The sequence below is a fragment of the Orcinus orca genome, chromosome 3, assembly GCF_937001465.1.
Source record: "Orcinus orca chromosome 3, mOrcOrc1.1, whole genome shotgun sequence".
In the NCBI taxonomy this organism is placed as follows: Eukaryota; Metazoa; Chordata; class Mammalia; order Artiodactyla; family Delphinidae; genus Orcinus; species Orcinus orca.
This window is the reverse complement of record NC_064561.1, coordinates 164,798,563-164,821,275: the sequence shown is the minus strand read 5'-3', so window position 1 is coordinate 164,821,275 and position 22,713 is coordinate 164,798,563. Positions and strand designations below refer to the sequence as shown.

General features: G+C 33.9%; 1 protein-coding gene across 1 annotated transcript in view; it reads right to left on the bottom strand.

Moving 5' to 3' along the window:
- LOC101286389 (cadherin-10) overlaps positions 1 to 22,478 on the bottom strand; it is a 190,136-nt gene extending 167,658 nt beyond the window's left edge. Inside the window, exon 1 of the mRNA XM_004276371.3 lies at positions 22,092 to 22,478. The gene's annotated coding sequence lies outside the window, so the exon portion shown is untranslated. The remainder of the gene's footprint in view (positions 1 to 22,091) is intronic.
- Positions 22,479 to 22,713: the final 235 nt, after the last annotated feature.

Genomic DNA, 22,713 nt, shown 5'->3' with positions numbered 1-22,713 from the left:
GAACACTGCTTCATGTATTTTAATGACAAAGAAATAAAAATACAGGTAGTTAGGGAAAAAACCTTCTAAAGTCAGGTTTATATTTTACCCATATATTCTTAAAATAAAATATTTGCTTGGAATCATTTCATTTTGTAGAACTCAGAAAAAAACAAATCATCCAGTTTAATTCTCTAATTTCTAAAAGAGGATTCTGAGACAAATAGAGTTAAGTGACTTACATATTTGACCTTAGTTCTGGCGCTTTCTAGGCCATAAAAAATGTGAGATAGCTTCAAAGAGTGCTATGCTCATCGCCAAGTGTATGGAAAAGAAGAAGAAAAGAAAACGGTTATGCCTCTGCCAGAAATGAGTATTATTTCGCCTTTCCTTTGTGTCACACAGGAAGCAGGTATAGGACTGGGAAATAGAGCGACGGGCTCAGGGCAGTGTCAGTATTCATTCACAGCCAGCTCCAAGCCAGCGGTTCCTAAAGATGCAGGGAAGCCAGTCAGGCACACTCCCGATGGGTGGACTAGTTTTATTTAACAGTTTTGAACAGCTGGAGAGCGCACAGCTAACGACCACTTGAGCATGAAAGTGTCTGATGATTGCATATAAAATATGGCATGCAATGAGGAGAAAAGGTAATAACAATATACAACAGAACAAATGTGCAGTGACAGTTCAAAACGCGTAAATTGCATAACAAATTTTAAAAGAGAACCCTCGTTGTGATGTGCATCCTTATAGTAGGATATTTCTTTCAAATCAGAAATAATTTAAACAATTAGAGAAAATCTCTCTTTTCAATCACCTCAGAGCTACGTGAATGGAAAATAACGCAAAGTTAGCAATAGAGAATCAGAAAACCCCAAACAGGGAGATTTGTAGGTCTGGCAGGAGTTTTTCAACAGCGTTTAAGCATCATGTGAACAAAAATATTTATGAGAAGAAACAACCCTCTGGTCAGAGTACCTCTTACCTCGCAGAAAAGGAAAGCTATCAGCAACAAAGCAAGCAGAAGGCAACGCTGAATTCCAAATGCTATTGCAGGGTGAGCTGTACTTTTAAATAACCGCATATGTGCTTTTAGAGATTTGTCTCATGGCTCATGTCTTTTTTTTTTTTCCTTCACACAACTGTCAACTATATCAATGATGAAAATGAAAAATGTATCACTCAAAACTATTTTTTTGCATTTTCTGAACTGTACCTTATCTAGTGAGAATGAAAGTTCTCTCTCCCTTTTCTTCCTAAGAAATACATTTCTGTAACATTTGTTCACTATCAAAGTACAGCAACAAGTTGAAGGGAAAAAACGGGACATAGACAGATAACCACACAGCAACCATTTTTTGGGGAGCTCACTAGGTGCTCCAAAGTATAGTAAGGGCCAAAATCCAACATAAAGAAGCAGCGTCCTGTTTTGAGAAATAAATCACTTTGGGACCGATAACACCACCTTCTCTGCATTGTTTCCTCCATAGCACTTATTACAACTAGCCATATTAAATATTTCTGTTATTTAGATTTTTATTGTCTGATCCCCTCTCTAGAATGTAAACTCCATAAGGTCATAGATTTTAGTCTATCTTACATATGGATTTTTTTCCCGCTGCTTCAATAATATTTAAATGGATCAATAAAAATATCAAATATTGCTGAAAATTGTTTAATCAAATTGTGAGTAAACAACATAAACAAAGGGGGAGGAAAACATAAATACTCTGAGACATTTAATGTCAGCTATGATGAGGTGGTCACAGAGATATGAGGTTCCTATGTCAGTACACGAAATTGCATTGGTATTTCCATATTAATCACCACACAATTTTCAGTCTGGAAACTCTGACATCTATTAAATCATGAAGAAGGTGGATAGTGTGAAAGCCAAGTTCTCCACACACTTCAATTATACCGGGTCTGAGGGCACTCTTTGAAGTTTAAAAGAGATAAATTTAGGACAAATAATGCGAAGTGCCATAGTACTTTATTTATTAGGTGGACCGCTCGTGGCAGTAACACAGGCTGAGAATACAATAGGTTCATAAAAGCTTTAGATAAAAAACATACAGTAGGGCTTCCCTGGCGGCGCAGTGGTTGGGAGTCCACCTACCGATGCAGGGGACACGGGTTCGTGCCCCGGTCCGGGAAGATCCCACATGCCGCGGAGCGGCTGCGCCCGTGAGCCATGGCCGCTGAGCCTGTGCGTCGGGAGCCTGTGCTACACAACGGGAGAGGCCGCAACAGGGAGAGGCCCGCGTACCGCAAAAAAAAAAAAAAAAAACACATACAATAAATCAATGCTAGACTATTCAAGTGAAGTGGCCCAATATACCATTAATACTGCTTTTATCTTTGCCAAAGTACAGGGCTCTCCTTGTTCTGTAGTTATATCTGAAGGGATTGAGTTTGAATATTTTCAGACTGAAATTAAAGAACCAGGTGTCTTGGTAACATGGGCTAAGTAGCAAGAGTTGATGAGGTGCCATGCTCTACACATAACAAGGACCCAATGGCTGTTGAATAAATTAATTTCCTGCAGTCAGGGTAAAACTTCCAAATGAGCATTATGAAAATGGGGTTATATATATTCACAAATTCACAAACATGAAAACGTACCAAAGGCTATCTCAGCCAGAGAGGCATTCTAGATTTTGGTACACAGAGAGGTTTGTTTTGAAGCATCTTAGTCTTTTGGTTTTAGGGATCTATCTTCTCTCACATCATGATGTCCATTGCATTTTAAAACGTTAATCTTAGCTTTAGAATAAAATACCATCATTATGTATTACTCTCCCTCAGTAATGTTTTAACTGCAACATTTTTACTAAGTATTGAAAGATCACCTCAAATTTATCATGGGCGTTTATGTTGAATTGTGTTCTCTTATGATAGCTGCTGCCTCATTGATGTGAATGACTTGCAGAATAATGTTATTGGAACATGTATAAACTAAGCATAAGAGCTTATATATATATATAGTAAAATGATAAATATTTGTGCCTATAATACAACATAAAAAGTAATATCTGCAAGCAAAAATCTCAAAACTAATAGCATTCAAATTAATGTTAATTTTATGTAACAGATTCTTTTGGTTCACCAAAACTAAGTGCTTGGTAAGTGTGAATATGGCACCAAGAATTAAAATGAAAATTCTTTAGAGATTAATACACATAGAGCAAAGTAAACTCTTCGTTCACTTTAGGTGGCAAAATTTTCAAATAGTTCACATAATTCATTGCAACATCATTTGAAGCTCATTTGGCAAAAACCTATAAGATATAAAATATTGCCACCTCTGTTCTTTTTTGCAGAAACCTAAAGGTGGTATGAAAGCAACAATGATCACAATAGAAAAGTGGATCCTGAAATAACATGAGAGTTACTTGTTACAAGATAGCTATTCACCTTAAATATATGACTATGTGAAGTATATTCACATTATCATATGAAAGCACACAGCTTTCAAATTCATACAACCTGAATCAGGTTTGAGAAAAACTGGGCATTGTCACAACCTCAACATGAACTTTTTAAAAAATATAAAATCCTTCTTATGATTAGAGCCACGTGGGAAAGAAACGTTATTGAGTGTTTTTCTCATAATAATTACTCAGTTTACTAAAACTCAGTGAGTAGTGTGTCTGCATATACTAGGACTTGTTAGTTGTTGTTTTTTTTTCCTTTATATAAAGGGACAATGAGTGGGTCATCTTATGCTATGAAGACAAGTTTAAGAGTTTGGAATCTTTCATTTTTCATATGCTCGATAGGAGTCATGATGAGTGACAATCTTTTTTAAAATTAAATTTTTTTTTCAAAAATTAATCCATATTTATGATAATACTTTCTAACGAAATTATGCGTATACAATGGAAATGGTTCTCTGTCGACACATGAATCCCTTACTTCTGTTCCCAGAAGAAATCATTGTGACTATTTTCCTATGTATACTTGAAAAATATCTTATGTACTTCAAAAATAGCATTATATATTTATTTCTCCAACAGGGAGCATTAAGAAAAAAAAACTACTACATAATGCTAAGAGAATGATACGTAGTCCACTGAGGAATTTATGGCTACTTTGTAAGTTATGGTTACTTTAAGTTTTTAAGTTGTTTTAGTGAACCTTTTCCTACCTACAAGGCAAGTCTTTCTTCATCATTCACAAATTTTGACAACTCAATTGTGCATGTTTCTAGAACAGGGCTTAAAATATGGCACATTTGTTGTACTTTTACATCCTAAAATCCTACTTATTTTTAGGCCAATGTTATCTCATTGAAAAAGAAATAATAAAAATAAGTCATTAATAAGTAGGAATTTTATAAAAAGGAAAACAGGAGTAGAAATAAATAGATGCTACATCTCCTCTCAGGAATGCACATATGACTTACATAAATATGGGGTAAAGGTTAGGAACAGAAGGGCAGGGACAATATTATCAGAGTATGCATTCTTGGTCTCTCACTAGCTTTGTGATTTGTGAAAGTTATCTAACCTCTCTGTGCCTCAGTTCTCTCATTTATAAAATGGAGACAATAATATTACCCATTTCCTTTAACATGATGATTAAAAGAAATACTGGACAAATCATTCTGTATAGCATCTAGCACTTAATAAGCTCTCAATAAATGATAGTTACCTTTATTATGTGTATTATCAATAATCATTTGCTTAAAACTTTGTAATAACATAACTAACATCTCTTACAAATAATCACTATTAGTGAAAGCAAAATGATAGCTTTAATTATCATATTAAGAGTATGTACTGTACACCACACAGCACTAGCATATTTCATGTATTATCTCAGTTAATTATAAAAAAAAAGTCATGACGTTAATATTGTCTGAGTTTTCATTTTACAGTAAGGAAAGCTTTGATTATTCCTATAACATTGTAATAATAACACAGGAAAGGGAGTTTTAGGACATAAGTTCTACTTCGTATTTTGCCAATAACTAGCTATGAGATTAAGAGCAAGTTGTTTTCTCAGGAAAAAAACAAAACAGAATTTGAAATAAATAACCCCCAGTCACACAAATGAGCTTATACTAAAGGAGAATTTAAACAAAACGATCTGATACATCAAAGATGCTAATTCATTAGTGTGACCATCAGTAGTTTTAATAGCTTTGTACACCAGAACACTATGACCATGCACAGACCAGAGAAAATTATACTTTCATAGATGGGAGAAAATGCTAGACAGAAATCAACCTTGAGGAACTATATATGAAGTGGAGGAAAATGGCAGATATCAAATGGTAACTCACAGCATATACGTATTTGAAAGCACATATAAGAAAATTGCTGGGGATGGAGAATGGGCAGAATCAGACATGGTATTTATTACGATAATTCCATTGGCACTCTCAGGTTGGTACCTCCAGGAGACAAGAGTTTGGGGTTGACTTTGAAGCATTTGGATTTACATTAACCCCACCATTGGAGGCATATAAAATGCTAAGAATAATGGTTGATTCTTTTTTTTAACCTTATTCATCCCAATGAGTTTGGGGTAAAATAAGAATTTTTAAATGGACTTTTAAAATAGTACCTTTTTATGAACTTTTTAATCATGTCTAAAACCCTTAGTATTCAAGTTTCTTCATAAATATAGCTTTCTCAGCATAAACCCAGCTTGGTTCCTTAGTGACCAACCAAATCCCCATGTTCATTCCTGTCTCTGCTCACAGTGATATAAGTTCTGGAATACCTGCCCCTTGCATACACTCTGTGTATCCTCCAAGCCAAGGTCAAGTAACAATTTCATCTCCCTCATGACTTCAGCTTTCTGACGTATACTAATGAATCCTAATACTTACTGGTTTAGAGTCATTTTAATGCTTAACTACATACCACAGCCTGTGCTATTTTGCTTCTCAATCACATAATGTTTCTTACTTGTTCTATTATACTCATCTTAGTGTACAACATGAAGCTCTGTATATATGTGCTTAAACCAATAAATGGCTATAAAGCAAGACTCAAAACAAGAATAACCTAAAAATATGCGTATTTCAAAATGAGTAATATTCCCTTTAATGTACCTGCCTTCAAAAAAATAAATTTTAAATATATTTATGAAACTTTCCTTTTAAAATTGATTTTAGAATCCATTTGTGGGTTCAGACATTGAAAACAGCATAGTAATTTCTAGTTAAAGTTATTTATCTGATGTGCACATTCAAATAACCCAGGAAAAAATTTTAAATATATACAGCCATTCCTTTAATAATTAGTGATGTTGAGCATATTTTCATGTGCCTCTCGGCCATCTGTATGTCTTCTTTGGAGAAATGTCTATTTAGATCGTCTGCCCATTTTTTGATTGGGTTGTTTGTTTTCTTCATATTGAGCTGTATGAACTCTTGGTATATTTTAGAGATCAATCCCTTGTCGGTTGCATCATTTGCAAATATTTTCTCTCATTCTATAGGTTGTCATTTCTTTTTGTTTATGGTTTCCTTCGCCATGCAAAAGCTTTTAAGTTTAATTAGGTCCCATTTGTTTATTTTTATTTCCATTACTCTAGGACACAGATCGAAAAAGATATTGTTGTGATTTATGTCAAAGAGTGTTCTGCCTACGTTTTCCTCTAAGAGTTTTATACTATCTGGTCTTACATTTAGGTCTTTAATCCATTTTGAGTTTATTTTTGTGTATGGTATTAGAGAATGTTCTAATTTCATTCTTTTACATATAGCTGTTCAGTTTTCCTAGCACCACTTATGGAAGAGACTGTCTTCTCACCATAGTATATTCTTGCCACCTATGTTGTAAATTAATTGACCTAGGTGTGTGTGTTTATTTCTGGGCTTTCTATCCTGTTCCATTGATCCATATTTGTTTCTGTGCCAGTACCATACTATTTTGATTACTGTAGCTTTGTGGTATAGCTCAACATTGTTAATTATTAAAGAAATGCAAATCAAAACTACAATGAGGTATCACCTCACACTGGTCAGAATGGCCTTCATCAAAAAGTCTACAAATAGTTAATGCTGGAGAGGGTGTGGAGAAAAAGGAACCTTCCTACACTGTTGGTAGGAATGTAAATTGGTACAGCCACTATGGATAACAGTATGGAGGTTCCTTATAAAACCAAAAATAGAGCTAGCATAAGATCCTGCAATCCCACTCCTGGGCACGTATAAAGAGAAAACCATAATTCAAAAAGATATATGCACTCCAATGTTCACTGCAGCACCATTTACAATAGCCAAGACATGGAAGCAACCTAAATGTCCATCGACAGATGAATGGGTAAGGAAGATGTGGTATATATGTATAATGGAATATTAGCCATAAAAAAAGAATGAAATAATGCCATTTGCAGCAAGATGGATGGACCTAGAGATTATCATACTAAGTCAAATAAGCCAGACAAAGGCAAATATCATATGATATGGCTTATATGTGGAATATAAAAAAAAAAAAGACACAAATGAACTTACATGCAAAACAATAATAGACCCATAGACATAGAAAACAAACTTACGGTTACCAAAGGGGAAAAGAGGGAGGATAAATTAGGAGTTTGGGATTAACAGATACACATTACTATATATAAAATAGATAACCAACAAGGATCTACTGTATAGCACAGGGAACTATACTTAATATTTTGTAATAACTTACAAGGGAAAAGAATCTGAAAAAGAATATATATACACACACACACATATATATCAATATGTGTGTGTATATATATATGCCATATAACTGAATCACTTTGCTGTACACCTGAAACTAAAACATTGTAAATTAACTATACGTCCATAAAAAATAAATACATAAAATAAAATATGTATGGCCATACCATAACTCCAAAAATTCTGATAAAGTAGGTCTGGGGTGGGCCAATTGTGAATGCTAAACGAATAAGATAATAATCAGTCAATCAATCAGGATGAGAAAAAGCTGCTTTAGAGTTTGTATTTGTAAAAAAGAAAATTGCTTTAGGGTAAAGGAGAGAGCCAGAATATTATCCAGTGAAAAGAAAGATGGCTTTTGTGTTTTTAACGGTTGTTTAATCTTTCAATTATTCTATGGTAATATGTCTATAAAATGTAAACCATAATATATGTTGTACTTATCTGACACATGAATTTCCTTATCACACATCTGCTACTATGTGGGAGTTACTGAGCTAAGTGCTGGAGTTGTAGATAAAAATCAACATGATCCTGGTTTTAAGAAAGTAATTATATATTAAAAAAAGAAATAAGACAAACACACACAAAAAATTCAAGGCAGATGATTACTCATGGTAAAGAGAGGTATGAATAAAACGTTGTGAGTTTTCCAAAGCTAAAGAACCCTTTTAGCAGGAGAATGCAAGGAACAACTTAAGGAAAAAATAACTTTTGAAGCCTACCTGAGTAGTATGAGTTTTACCAGGCAGAGTCTAGGGGCAAAGTGACCAATATAAACAAAGCTAGAGAGATATAATAATAATAAAATAATACACAAAGTAAGGACAATTCACCTGAAACTGAGAGCTGGTGAACTTGTCTTTACTAAGAGGCAAATTACAGGGGTTTGGGCAGAGGGACTTACAATGATTTAAAAGAAGAAGGAAGAATTAGATCATATTAGGTTAAAGAATTTGGATTTTACCCACAAGGAGTAATAATGCTGGGAATATTTATTAGGAATCTATTAATTACAAAACAAAAACAATTCTACTAAGTGCTTTATAAGTATAGTTTCATTTAATCCTTTCAGCAGGTTTAAGAAGTAGCCATATTATCTCATCTTCCAGATAAGACACTGAGGCTTAGCTAGATTAAACATCTTGGCCAAGATTCCCAAACTCCTTGGTGACAGAAGTAATACTCTATGTAGATCTGCCCAACTCTGGAGAACAATTTACCACTATGTAGCAATATCTCTCAAAATGGACTTGTGCAGAAAAATCTTTGAGTGTATGAGTGACACAAAGTGTCACAGCTTTAAGGGTTTAGCTTTAATTTCATCCCTGAAGGAGTCCGTTCTTGGACTAAAACATTGGCATATGCCCACATCTTTAACGTCATAGTACCCTGTGCTGACACTGTTCCTTGCAATTATCAGACTATATTTTAACTTCTGTTTTGATTGTCTCCTGTAAAACACCAGAAGGCATTCGAGGTTTAAAAGTTTGAATATGACTTATTTTCCATCACATCATGGTCCCTAACATACTGCCTTCTCCATAATGGAAAATCGGTAAGTATTACTGAATGAATAATTATATGAAAAAATAAATTAAGAAAAATATATTTTAGGAAGGGTTAGAGGGGAAAGAGAGAAGATCAGCTAGGAGGATTTTGGATGTGCAGAAAGCTGTTTCTTATTTCATTAATTTCATCTCTTAATAACCAATGAAATAACACTCACCTTTCAAGCCCCCCTTCAGCTCCCCCAGGATTAAATTGCCATGTTCTCCCGCCTACATTCCCCTAAAATTTCATTCATCCTACAAGCAAAACACTAATTTACAATGTATTTACCTTTAAATGTTGCTCCTTCCTACTATATTTTCATTTCATTGAAGAAGGGACCATATTATCTACAACTGTATCTCAAGTTCCTAGCAAATTCTATAATATATATTAAGAACTCTAAAACATGATTGAACTGTGAAGGAAAGATGTAATTTTAATCTCTTCTGTAGTATTGAGTTGAAATTTTAAAAAGACCAATTTTATATTTGTTATACAGTTAGAATTAAAAGGATTTATCAAATAAGCATATTTGGGGGTGGAGAGTTAAGATTAGAGACAATGCATTTTTAGCTCTAGGACAGTGAAGAAATTTTTAAGAAGTTTAAAAATGGTCTTAGGATGATGGTTAATTATGGAAATCTCCCTTATCACTTGAAGCTAAATTATCTTGGGCAAATAGGTATGCTACGTTTTAGACTAAAATTGAGAAGGAACTAGAAATTTCTAGGTAAAAGTGTCTTGAGTTATTTCTTGGTTTTACTCACCAGAGGAGAGATTTCTATACGTTTCTTTCAATATCTATGATTATCTGTTTACCATTCATTCTGCAAAAAAAGAGACTTTGCCCTAAACAGTAGCACTAAATGTGAATATGACATCATTAGAAGGCTTCTTCTAAATTTTAAACATTTCTAACCTCTTAAATACACCATTTCAATTTCTGTCTCCCTTTTGGAGTTGAAATATATACTTTACATATTTGTTTAAATTACACAGTGTGCACCACTGCATAGAATGAAAACCCTATCAGTCTTTTGAGAATAAAGGCAAATCAATAGTAATATCTCTTAGAATAGAAGCACTTTTGTTGACAGAGGGAACATGGTTTAATGGGAAGCGAAGTAATCTTCGTTTTCAGTGAGACTGCTGGGCTGTGCATGAGAAATGACGTGCTCTGACCACCTGTTTTACATCAAGAGCCAGCCTGGCAAGTTCAGAACAGAGAGAAAATGATTTGCTTTATAAAGATGGGAAACTCAGGGCTTTAACACAGAACATACAGATAATCTTCACAAGACTTTTTGTTATTTTATAAATCTGTCTTCAGTTCCCATTAAGTTCCATTCTTTTAAAATTAATCATCCCAGTGCCCCAAAGACAGACAGTTCAGGAACTGTTGACACTGAAGCCTGTAAGTCTGACTAGGCATTTTCATGTCCAGTCTTGGAACTGAAGTCTTACTCAGGTTTTAATGATAATGATGATGAATGGTAATATTTTAGGATGGTAACATAAGTGTGCCATCCTAATAGGTAGGTAGGTAGAGATAGAGAGAAAGAGCTATAGATATAGCAATAAATTAGAGAACTTCTTTTGCTCATCTATTGCTATGGGTGATGTACAAAGAAAATTCATTCTGATCAAATTTCTTTATTTTTACCCTCAGATAATAAACTAGATAATGAGGAAGAAAAACATATAAGAAATCAGTGAGGGTTCCGGACTTAAAAATCTAGAAGTCTTATTTTTGGTTTCAAGAAAATAATAGTACTGTTTTATTTTTAAATGCAGGTACTTCCTGGTAAAATTGTAAGAGAAGTAAACAATGGGACCTACTCTCATGAAAGTGTGTTGTTAGGTTACAAAAAACTTAGTAAAAGAGACATTTGGTGAATATGTATATTACACTATGCAAATTATAAATTACTCGAATATTTACGAAAAAAATGAAAGCAAACAATTTGTCTCTCTGAATTTCCAGTGAGCCCCCTGAAAAACACATTCAATGACCAGGGGTTACTGGCAGTCGTTTCATACTTTTCATGCAGGCTGCATATTTACATTTAAGTTTTACAAAATGCAAAAATCACAATAACGCAGCCCCGGGTTTCTTTGTGCGGCACACCAGAGGATACTGGAAGGAATTTTGCTTTGAGAACATTAAATGTTTAAGGAGTCATTAGTGTTGACTTGCAGCTGAACAGTAAAAGTATATTTTGGTTTAGAAATTATATCTTGCCTGAAAAGTGTTGTTTAAAATATTTTGTTTAGATTTTTGAAAAACAATATTTTTATAATTCATATAGACATGTAAATATTGAACATGAACCATCTGTAATGCCATTGTATAACCCTTAATATAAGTTCACATTGGTTTCAATGCTCCCAAGTGCAGCGTTCAGTTGGAAAAGAATCTGGAGTTTTCCCTAATATACTATATGATGGCCACAAGGGGGCGCCAAACACCTAAGTATGTTTTACCTCTTGTCGAATAGAATTTTACCAGAAATATTAGCAGCAATTTACCCTATAAATGGGTCAATACCTCAGAAACATAAACTCATTTCAACCTTCTGATTAAGTTTTGAAGTCGAATTTATATTATTTTAAAATGCAGACTTTCAAAACAACACATTAAATGGTTGAAAACCTTGAAGAATTTGATGGATTTTGAAAGGAAGTGATTTAATCTGCATACTTATTCAACGTTTCATTTACTTAGGTTTCAAAATTAATTTCTCCTGTAGTTTCACACAATTTTATTCTCACTTGATTCCCAGTTAAATGAAAGTAAATATATATGCGAGTGAATGAACTTTTTCTCTAGCATAATTAAAGAATTTTAAAACTAAAGAGAAAGCATGACTAATTTTTAGCCCTCGGGAGGTCTAATTCTAAAAGTACATGCCTTTAGAAAGTCAAGTAAAATGAAGTATATATTATTATTAGAATATTTTAAATTAGCCATTCTAATCAATCACCCATAAAGTTAAATCGCTTAGCCAAAACTATAGTGAAGCCATGACAAAAAAAGTATTATCTAATGATCACAGCATTAATAAACACGTTATGAAGAAGACTGTGACTTTGATTAAATAGTAAATAATTAAATAGATAATAAATGTAAATATATAGCTATGACCAAAAATGAGAATTATCTTCACTATGTTCACAAAATTATATTTGTTGGCTAGGATTAGTAGTCTCTATTATGACTCACCTCACCTCTACATGTGGGTGGGTAAGATAAACGGCTAAGTTTATTCTTTAAATATGTTTAATATGTTTAAATTTCTAAAACAAATATATTAATGAGTCCGGAATTATAAATAAAACTAGAAAATAAAAAATGTGATATAATTCTGGATTTTTAAAATGAAGTTTTAAAAAGAAAGGAATTTATAGACTTTACATAATTCCATAGAATTCATTCCAGATGTTTTTTAATATACCATATAAATAGAGCCACAAAAAGGCAGAAAAAAACAGAAACAGTGATTTTTCATTGATTTTCATATTACCTTAAATGTGAAGAATGAAAAAATGAACTATCTAAGTAAAACCTGTTAAAATTTTCACATTTTGCAGCAGATTCTGTCTCCATCAGACGGTTTCTTGGACCTAGTCTTTCAGCTTGTAATAGAGACTTTCTGACCCACTGACCTTTCAGCTTGTAATACAGATGGCAGAACTATTCTTGAGATTTATAGGTATCAAAACTTTAATGGGATTATTTCTGTTAATGCACTGACTCTGTCCATCATCCTTGTTCTAATTTTCATTACTCTGACCTCAAGAAGGAGAATCTGTGAAAGGAACCATTACTGCAGTATATTCAGAAATGGTTCATGTTTCACCTGAGTGAGTTTATGTGGCTTACAGAACTCACAACACTTAGTGTCCATCTTTCTAATGCTTTCTCCCTTCTCTGTCCCCTTTTTAGGTCTTTCACATCATTTTCAAAATTTGAATCCATTAATTCCCTAGTTCATGTGATTAACTATATGTGATTCTGAGAATGTAGTTTAAGTTTTCAGGTTACATTCTCGCTTTACGCAACTGACATTTTCACAATGGTTAGGGAATGATTATATTTTAACAGTAATATATTGAGTCCTTTCCAGTTACAATAATAGGTTGTATTAGCCCTTTCCAATTGGAACAATAGATAAACTAACTGTGTCCTTGGAAATTATTTGGTTCAAACTCCCATTTTCACAAACAAACAAAAAATTTGGAATGAGAAATTTATGATGTTGGCAGTAGAATTAGTGACAAAATCAGACTTCAAACACGATATAGTTGTCATCTCAACACAAAATTATTATTACATGATACAAATTAAATTTGAATTTGGTAGCCCAAGTTGCATCATATGCTATGGTTAAAATAAAACACGCTCAATATTAATGAAAAAGCATAGGTCACATTAATTTACAAATAATAATACCAAAAAAAAACCCCAAGGTGACAATAACAATAATACGTAGCACTAGAACACCTATTGTGCGTCAAGAATTGTTAGTACTTTACAGTTATGGTTTCTTTCAGTCATGACAACTGCACTATCATATAAGTACAATTATTTAACCCCATTTTACAGATGAAAAACCTACCAGGAATATTAAATATTTGGTAAGTGACACAGCATTTGAACCCAGTTTGGTGCCACCTTCCATGCTTTCATCCTTGTGAGTAAACTTAGGTAAGAGTCACTACATTTATTAAGAAAGGCAATCTCAGTGCTTCTGGCATGTAGCCTTATCACTGTGTCATCTCCCTATTAAACATGACCTTTATCAGGTATCCTCACAAAATAATATTATATAGAAGAAACTTTTTGACGGAGTGACCAAGTTTGAAACTCAGTGGCTTCTATGCAGTGAATATTTTGCTTGTTGGGGTGTGGAAGCTTCTGTTCATAAGAATTTTTAGCAATAGAATTTGCCTGGTCTTCAGATATGTAGGCTTTTCATTTAGGCTTCTCGTTTGGGATTGGAATATTAGTCTCAAATTTGAGTCCTTGCTGCAGGATGACAATCGGTTACTGCACATATGAAGTGCAAACATGGATCACCAACCACCTTGGCTGCTCCTAACTGAAGCACCAATTCAGAATCCACCCTCAGGCCCCCACTGACTCAACACTGACTGAATAAATATGCATCTTAAACTAATCTGCTAACTCATTTTGATAGGTTCTTGAAAGATGTCATGTGGCCTTGAATACAATAATACAGCTTATGAAAATAGGTGAAATTAGAACCTCATGTTACTCATTTTAAAAGTACCTGATACTCATCGTTCTTGTATTAATCAAAACTAGAATATAATAAAAAGTAATGTGATTATTTAATGCCTCACTGCAGAAAAGGTTTTTGTTTTGTTTTGTCTTTCTCCCCCTTCATTCTCGTATCTGGCTGTTTGCACAGTGTCTGGCTCATGGCAGGCATTTAAAGAACAGTGAATAGAAAAATGAAAGAATTAATTAAACAAGATAGTGAGAAGTTTCTTAGGTAGTTTACATAATAGAAAATCAAAACCGAAGAATCTGTGTTAGGCAGAGGAATAGGTAACTGTCCAATGACATTCTGCTAATTTAATACTTTTCCATGATAACTGACATATTTAGAACATAACTACTAATATTTCTATTATAAATCATATGATATTTAATTGTGAATATCTCACATTAAAACCACTTCTCAAGCACAAAATTTATATTAGATACATCCTTATATCTCTGGGTGTAGCACTAAGGGAATGGCTCGTAGGAACCTCCCCCTAAATGAATAAAATTAATTAGAAGCTAAGAAAAAATTGAGCAAGTGATTGTTTAGATACCAGGAGATCATTTAAATTTATTGAGTAAAAGGCAAACGAAAAATATAACACATGCAAAATAATAAATATGTAGGTATACATGATAGCTTAAAATCAAAACACAATGATTGTGAATTTTGCATTATCATATCTTAATTTATTAGCACCATTAAAAGCCAAACATTTCCATAAGGATTTTGGGGGAGCAGTGGTTTATATTCAATGTTTCAGTTTGCTTCTAGAAAAGACGAGGCTCTTCTCATTCATACTTTGTTCATCTTGGACATACCTAGAAACTGGTTTGATCCAACCCCTACCTAAAAAGCGGTGAATTAATGTCTTTGCTCTGAAGTCAAAGACAAGTCTGTGGTCACCATTTCTCTAACTTCACATCTCCACGGGTCTAGATGCCCAGCAGAGGTTGTATGCCTAACACTGACATATCTTTGCCCTAAAACAGAAAACATGTTTTTCACCTACTTTGTTCAGATTTCATACTCAATTATGGAGGATAATCCAACTCAAAGAAAAAAAGTCTAGCTAAGAAACCATTTTTCTTAACTTAGATTTTAGGGATATTTCATTTCCCCAGTATTTGTCTTTTTTCTTTTTTTTTAGTATTGAAAATACTTACTAGTGTCTCTTCCCAAGATAGTGACATTTTACAAATTGATAATAAGATAAGATTATGTAGAAGCATCTAGTTAAATATTGAAAAATCAGGGCATATTTTAAGGGGCACAGTAGCCAGAAGAGAATCTTCGAAAAATGTAGTTCTCTTTCAGATGCATCCATCCAAAACCTTGGTCAGTATGTTAAAATGTTGAAATTTTAGGTCAGTAGATTAAAATGTAGAAATTCTATAAAAAATCTCCATTCTTCACTCAATCAGGGCAAAAAAGAAGAAGGAAAAGAAGCGGAGAAAGGGAAGGGGTTTCTAAGTATTTGCCTGTGGTTGGCATTCAGTGTTGAACAAATCTCCAAAAGACTCACTGAAGCCTTGTTGAAGGGAGTGGATAAAGAAATCAAGACTTTCCATAGGTACTTATTCACTGGGAAAGGATTTTATTCAAATTTAGGAAGCTAGATGCAGACAGAATAAATGTGCACTACACATTAAAAAGTCACTCTGGTGACAAAATACAGTTCAAGACTACAGAGCAGGAAAAACCCCCAACTTAGAAGGCTTCAGAAAGAAGTAAAACAAAATATTATATTTTACTAGGCTATGGTTAGTCATTGTGTACTCAATTTCTGCTTATTTGATTAAATAAGTTGATATACACTTGGTTTTATTCTAATGGTTCCTTTTCTTTTTATGTCATTGCAAAAGCAAATAAATATCACACTGTTGGTATGAAAAGATTAGTAATTCGCAGTCTTTATTTTATTAGCAATAGATTGAAACCAATAAGTTTGAAGGAATAAAATTTAAAATTTTTGGTCTATTTAAAGCAAATATTTTAAATAAAATAATTAATATACTATACACTTAGATTTACATGGTAAACACAAAACTATTGAAGTCCCTCAGATAGTTCAAATGCTTTCAAGTCAACCTATATGTGAGGCTATTAGTTTAAAGCTGGTACTTGGAAGTCAAATTATCCAGAAACATTATGGTACTTCATCTAAATTTGAAGTCTGATCCAAGAATTATGGAAACATTCTTTACTTTTAAAAATCCCAGAAGTTACCATGGTTTTCACATGGGATTGATTGAACTTGATTTTATTAGGAGTAGAGTTACATAAAAAAGGAGAATCAGTCACATTTTTGAAACTTATGATACTAGCATTATGCAAAAAATGCACTCAATAACCTAGGCAAATATGTTGATTGCCCTTGATCTATTCATCTAACTCTTCCAAATTTCAACTTCAATTCTTGTATTTATAACTACCATATGAACATTGTAGAGAATTACCAGAATAACCCAAGTTAAAACATTGACTTTATTCAGTTTATTGGTTATTTAAATTCCCCACATGTTCTGCTTGACTTGATTATTTTTACAGTTTTTGTTTCCCAAATTTTCAACTGGAAGCAAGGTAGGAGCAATGTAATTCTTTACTCTACAATATCTAGAATAGACGTTTGCTCATTTTAAATCAGTTTACATTTTTAGATTACACACTGGTAATATCTGTATTTTGCAACGAAGAAGAGTCAACAAGTCTAATGAAAGACTGCTTTCTGAAAACACACAATTTATGTTTAATGTATGTTTAAAATCAGGGCTCTGTCAAACTATTTCAATATTCTCTGTTCCAGTAAATCAACAAAGATTCCCAATCAATAACTGATGTACTGAGTATAATAACTTATGCTTATGCATCCACATTCTGATACTTAGGAGAAGTCATTTCACTAATAAATGCTGAATTCCCATACTTTGCTTGCTAGTGCAGTAAACTACTTTGGTGCCAATTTCAATTCCTTAAAAGCCTAGGTGTTATAATGTTTATAAAAATTGCTTTCATTTGAAAGGACACGCTCTAGTCAACTGAACTCTCATATACTTTATGGTGTAATGCAAAGGATAATGTAATCAATCCAATGTACAATGTGGCAGATGATAGAATACTGGCCATAAACATCACAAGATTTACAGAAATATTATTTCATATAGGATAATATAAAAAAAGCACAAGAGAAAACTCATTCAAAGACGTCTGTAATTGTCATAAATGAAGAAGAGGAGAAGAAAGGAAGGGAGAAGGAATGAGAGAGGGAGAAGGAGGTGGGGGGCGGTGGAGGAAGGGAGGAAGGTCAGCAGGCCTCTGAAATGTTTAGACATGTCATTAATACTGAATTTCCTGTTATGAAGCAATGTTGTTGTATGATACCTTATAGCCTATTGCTTAATCCTGCCCTGAAAGTGGAAATGTTATTTAACTTTGTATTTCTGCATCATATAGAGTATGTAGTATCAAGGCTTCTTTCTAAAAAGAACAAAACAGGGGCAGTGGGTGGGGGTGGGGGGCGGTGGTGGATTTCAAATTGAGATCACATGGTTTGGTTAAGTGCTTTATAATGTTACTGACAAACTCTCTAAGGACATAATGTCCTCTGCTATAAGGGACTGCTATATGAAGGTACTTCAGCCTCCCACAGACAGTCATTATTTTCAAGGAACGCTACACTTTATTTCGTAAAATGCAGTACAATGGAATTCTATTTTATTCGTTCTTACTCAATTTTCAGTTTTCCCTTTCTTTAAATCCCTTTCTTTAAATATTACCACCAATAGGTAATATTTAACAAATGTCTCTTAGTGATATAGAGAAATTCACATACATTGCAAGAGAGAAAAAGTAAAAAGACTGGTGAAAACAAAGTACCTTTATTCTTTAAAAAAAATCAAGTTACTTTTTCGTGAGAAGTTGCATTGAGAATAAAGAGTTAATCAAAAGTTATACTGAAACATTTTTTTAAACTCAGACTATTTTAACCGATCAATGCCAATATTACATTAAAATAATGCATTCCCAGAAATCTACAACTTTTAATGTCATAGATATGATTTTCTTATAATGTTTGCCTCGAGTTAGTTGGACGAAGAAGGTATGGCAAAGGCAAAAATGGCATCACATGTTTTAGATACCCTTAAGAAAGACAGCACAACTGGATTATAAAAGGTCTCATACTAAAATATCAAGTGAGCTGAAGCTGCTCTAGGACAAGAAAGGAAGAGGAGAGAGGTGACCCTGAGCTGATTTTGTTATCTTAGAAAACAGGCATTCCTTGTAGACTTGTTTGAAATTTTCTCATTCAGATGCGTGATAAAAAAAAATCTGTAATTCTGAGTGTGGAACTTACTGGAGGTAAAAGCAGGGATTGTTATATCACTGCTCTGTAGACATAATTCAAATGCTTTAATTAGAAAAAAAAGGCAGATTTAAAAATGCTTAAATTCAGAACTTTTTTTCTATCTGCATATTTTAGGTTATTGCAATTATGAAAAAATAAAATTTTCTCCATGAACTCACTGGTCCGAATTAAGTGTGAAGAAAGGAAAAAGATTGTTTTATGTTAACTTTCATTTCTCAACTATGAATTCATAATGCTATTCTTTGGACTCTGATTATTTTTTCAAAATATTCATAAGAGGGATTATACACACCTAGTACAAGGCTTAATCCATGCCACCATTTTTCAGTATAAGCCTAACAAGAATGAGGGCACCTTTCTTGCTACTTGGGTTTTAACTTCAGCTTATTTCAGGCATGACTGTTAAATATAATATGGCTAGTGAAGTGACTTTTCTGAAACCTTATTCCAGATAATACTTTAGTTTAATCAGAAGTAGAATTTTCAAAAACAGACCTGGAATCTGGAAACCAAATAGCTGTATAAAATTACTTATGACTGGCATAAATAAGTTTTATTTCTCTACTTAATACTTTGTTGTTTCAGTATTTTATGAGAACTTCTGTGTGGCAACAGTATTAGAATGTAATTTGCACAGTAGAAATAAGAATATATTATGGTCAATGCTTTTGAAACCCAAGGGCTAGACTAGAGGTAGTTGGTTTTACAGCCCCGCTTTGTACTAATTGTTTACTCTGCAATGCTATTTCTGATAATAACATTTAACAGAAATATTGTTCACTTTGCTGCTGAATCAGCATCGTCAGAGCGAATGCTGTTCCCGTGCTGCAGCCTAGCGGAATGATTTGGTATAAAAATAACATATTCCAGGAGCACTGGTTCTATCACTTGCTGCAAAGTAGGTTAAGAAACATATGAAATAAGTCATATGCCCAGAAACTCCCAGATCATATATACTCTGTCTCAGTCATTTGTTTATATGTGAAATTAAATGAAGACCAAAAAACGCATCCTAGACTCTGAACAGGATTCACACATGTTGGAATTAACCTTTCAGTTTCAAATATTCTCTTTTTCAACAGGGGGAAAAAAAAAAAAAAGCATACCTCTTTCAGATACACTAACTTTCTTAATATTGTGCCAGAAATGCATATCTCGCTAAACAGAAGAACAATTTTCTATCCCTTTTTTCTTTAAGAAAATCTTAGTGTAGGTGAAAATCTAACAGAACAATATTAAATTCAATACCTGTATAGTACTGTTCTTATCAACAAACAGCTAGGTTCTATAAACATCTAGGAATATCACCTGAAGCATTAATCAGGTAGCAAGCAATCTAACCACACATATACATGTGCATACGGATGTCATACAGGTTATGTGCGCCTCTCCTATGTCCCTGGGGTTTTTTTTCTCTCTCTTTTTTTTTCTTTTTCAGGCGTCTAAGTGTATGGAATTCTATGCTTTGATTGGAGTCAGGGAAGGCATACACATTCACAAGGGAAGTCAATATGTTAGCAGCAAGTATTTGAAACCAAAGAAGTATCTGATTTAATGAAAGCAGACGTTGACTCACACTTTAAAAACACATCCAAAAAAAGAAAAGTGAAAGCAAATGAAAGAAGCATTTCTTTGTTTTCATCATCAGAATGGATTTGTATTTGATGTGTTCCTAAGCCACAAACACACTCTGCTTAGATTTGTGCACTTTCTAACACCTTTGCTCCACACCCGCCCACCAATAAACCACTATTTCCTTATGCATTACACATTGAATACGTATGTGCCACCTTTACTATGCTACAGGGAAGGGGGGCAAGCAGATTATCTATGCAATTTACCATTTACCTATTTCCCTGTGACACAGACCTCTTCCTATTTTCTTCATACTTTAACTAAAAATGAACCTAGAGCTCTTGTCCATGACATAATGTTTTCCTGAAAGTTCTACTAATTAAAAATCCTCACCATACCAGACCTAAAAAATGAGCACACTCTTGCCAAGTGTTATTCACCACAGAGAAGCTCTTGTAGCCACATTTTAAAGCAGGATAGACAGGGGGATGCTGTGGAGGGAGAAACTCTACTAACATATATATTGAAGTATACCAGTTGTCAGCATCAGAGGGACAGATTATTTTTAATATAGATCCTTCAAGAAAAACACAGCAAGAAAAAAGCATGTAGCTCCAAACAGCTGAGAGTAATGCATGTGCCCTTTTGGATAATAGAAGCTCTTACTGGAATGAAGAACAACAATTATAGGAAATAGATCTGCTTTTTGGAAGCAAAAGACAAGAGGTCAATTCTAAAATGACGTTTGCCTGTGACTGCACCTGTAGACCCCCCTTTTTAATGATAAGAAGATGGTAGGTTTTTATTGCAGTGGCATAAAAACACTTTCAGACTACCGCTTTTTCCCACACTTACAGGGCTATCAATAGTTACTTGTTGGGGACATGCATTTAGTCTTGCAATGTGCTGCATTAATTTAACACCACATAAAATATGGATTTTATTGCAGCAGAGACAATAAATACTGCAACTGCTGACTACATGCATTTAATCTCCCCTCTTCATCTTTCCCCTCTCATACTTCTGACTCAGATACAAAATGCGAATCTAGGAATTATGCCTATTCTATTTCTGATAAATGCCAATCTATCTTATTTATGTAGATGCTTAGTGACCATTGACAGGTTCAAGGCATCTGTCTTCTGCCTGTCATTTCTCCTTATATTGAACTTACAATGAACTACGACTATAAATAAGTGCAGAGTGCACCCATTCATATGGAATGCAAAGTAATGTTCGGTGATAGAGTTCATAGCAACAATGTTCTTTTCAACGGATTTTTAAAAATTAAGATGAACAAGTATGAGCGTGACAAATTACACTCCATAATATATTTTTAGCATTTGTTCACAGTGAATGAATTCATAAACTCTAACATAATGACCCACTGTTGAGCATAATATGTAATTTATCCAGTTTTAGATTACCTCTTCAGATATTCAAAGCAGTTGTTTCTAGAATCCAATATATAGTTTTATGCTTAGTAATTTTCTATGTATTAAAGATAATTATTTGAAAATAACTGCTGAATACAACTTAAAAACAAACATTTTCCCCCAGGGAAAGAAAATAAGAGACCTTAAGGGAGTTAGGGGGAAAAAAAGAGAGAGAGATTGACAGAGAGAGAGATAGCGAGATGAAGTCTTCCTACCTTTTTTTATCAGCTTCTGGATAATGGAAGTTGGTTCCAGCCAAAATAACCCTGGAGAAATTGTCACTATGTCCCCTTTTTGTTTGTTTTCGGCTGTTATTTTCTATCACTGATTCTACTTCAATCTAACTCAAGCTTTCTCTCAGCATCACTTTTAACTCTGGACGGCAGGGAACCGAAAAAAACGGGGGCGAGCTCTCTCTGATTGGCTTTCATTCAGTGCTTCTGATTAAGGGAGAAAAAAGAAAGAAAAGAAAAGAAAAGAAAAGGAAGGAGGGGGGGAAAAACCCTTCCTCACTCGGAGAGAAAGGTTCTGCTGATAGAGCTGCAGCACTCGCCATGGGAAGGTTAGAAGTGCTGGCTTTTGCAAGCACACAGCGATTTGCAAGTGAATGCGAGGGGAGGGCGCAGCGCAGAGGAGAGCTTTGGATGAAAGGCGTCCCCTCCCCCGCAGGGCAGAAAGACTCTCTGTTTCAAGGCTAAGGTAATCAACCCAATCTAATCCGGCTGTGTCCGTAATACAATCTCAGAACAGGACTGCTTCTTGCAATTCCTTTTAATAGATACTTCTTCATCTGATATATCTATTCGGGCACCATCCTTACGCCAGACTACCGAAATA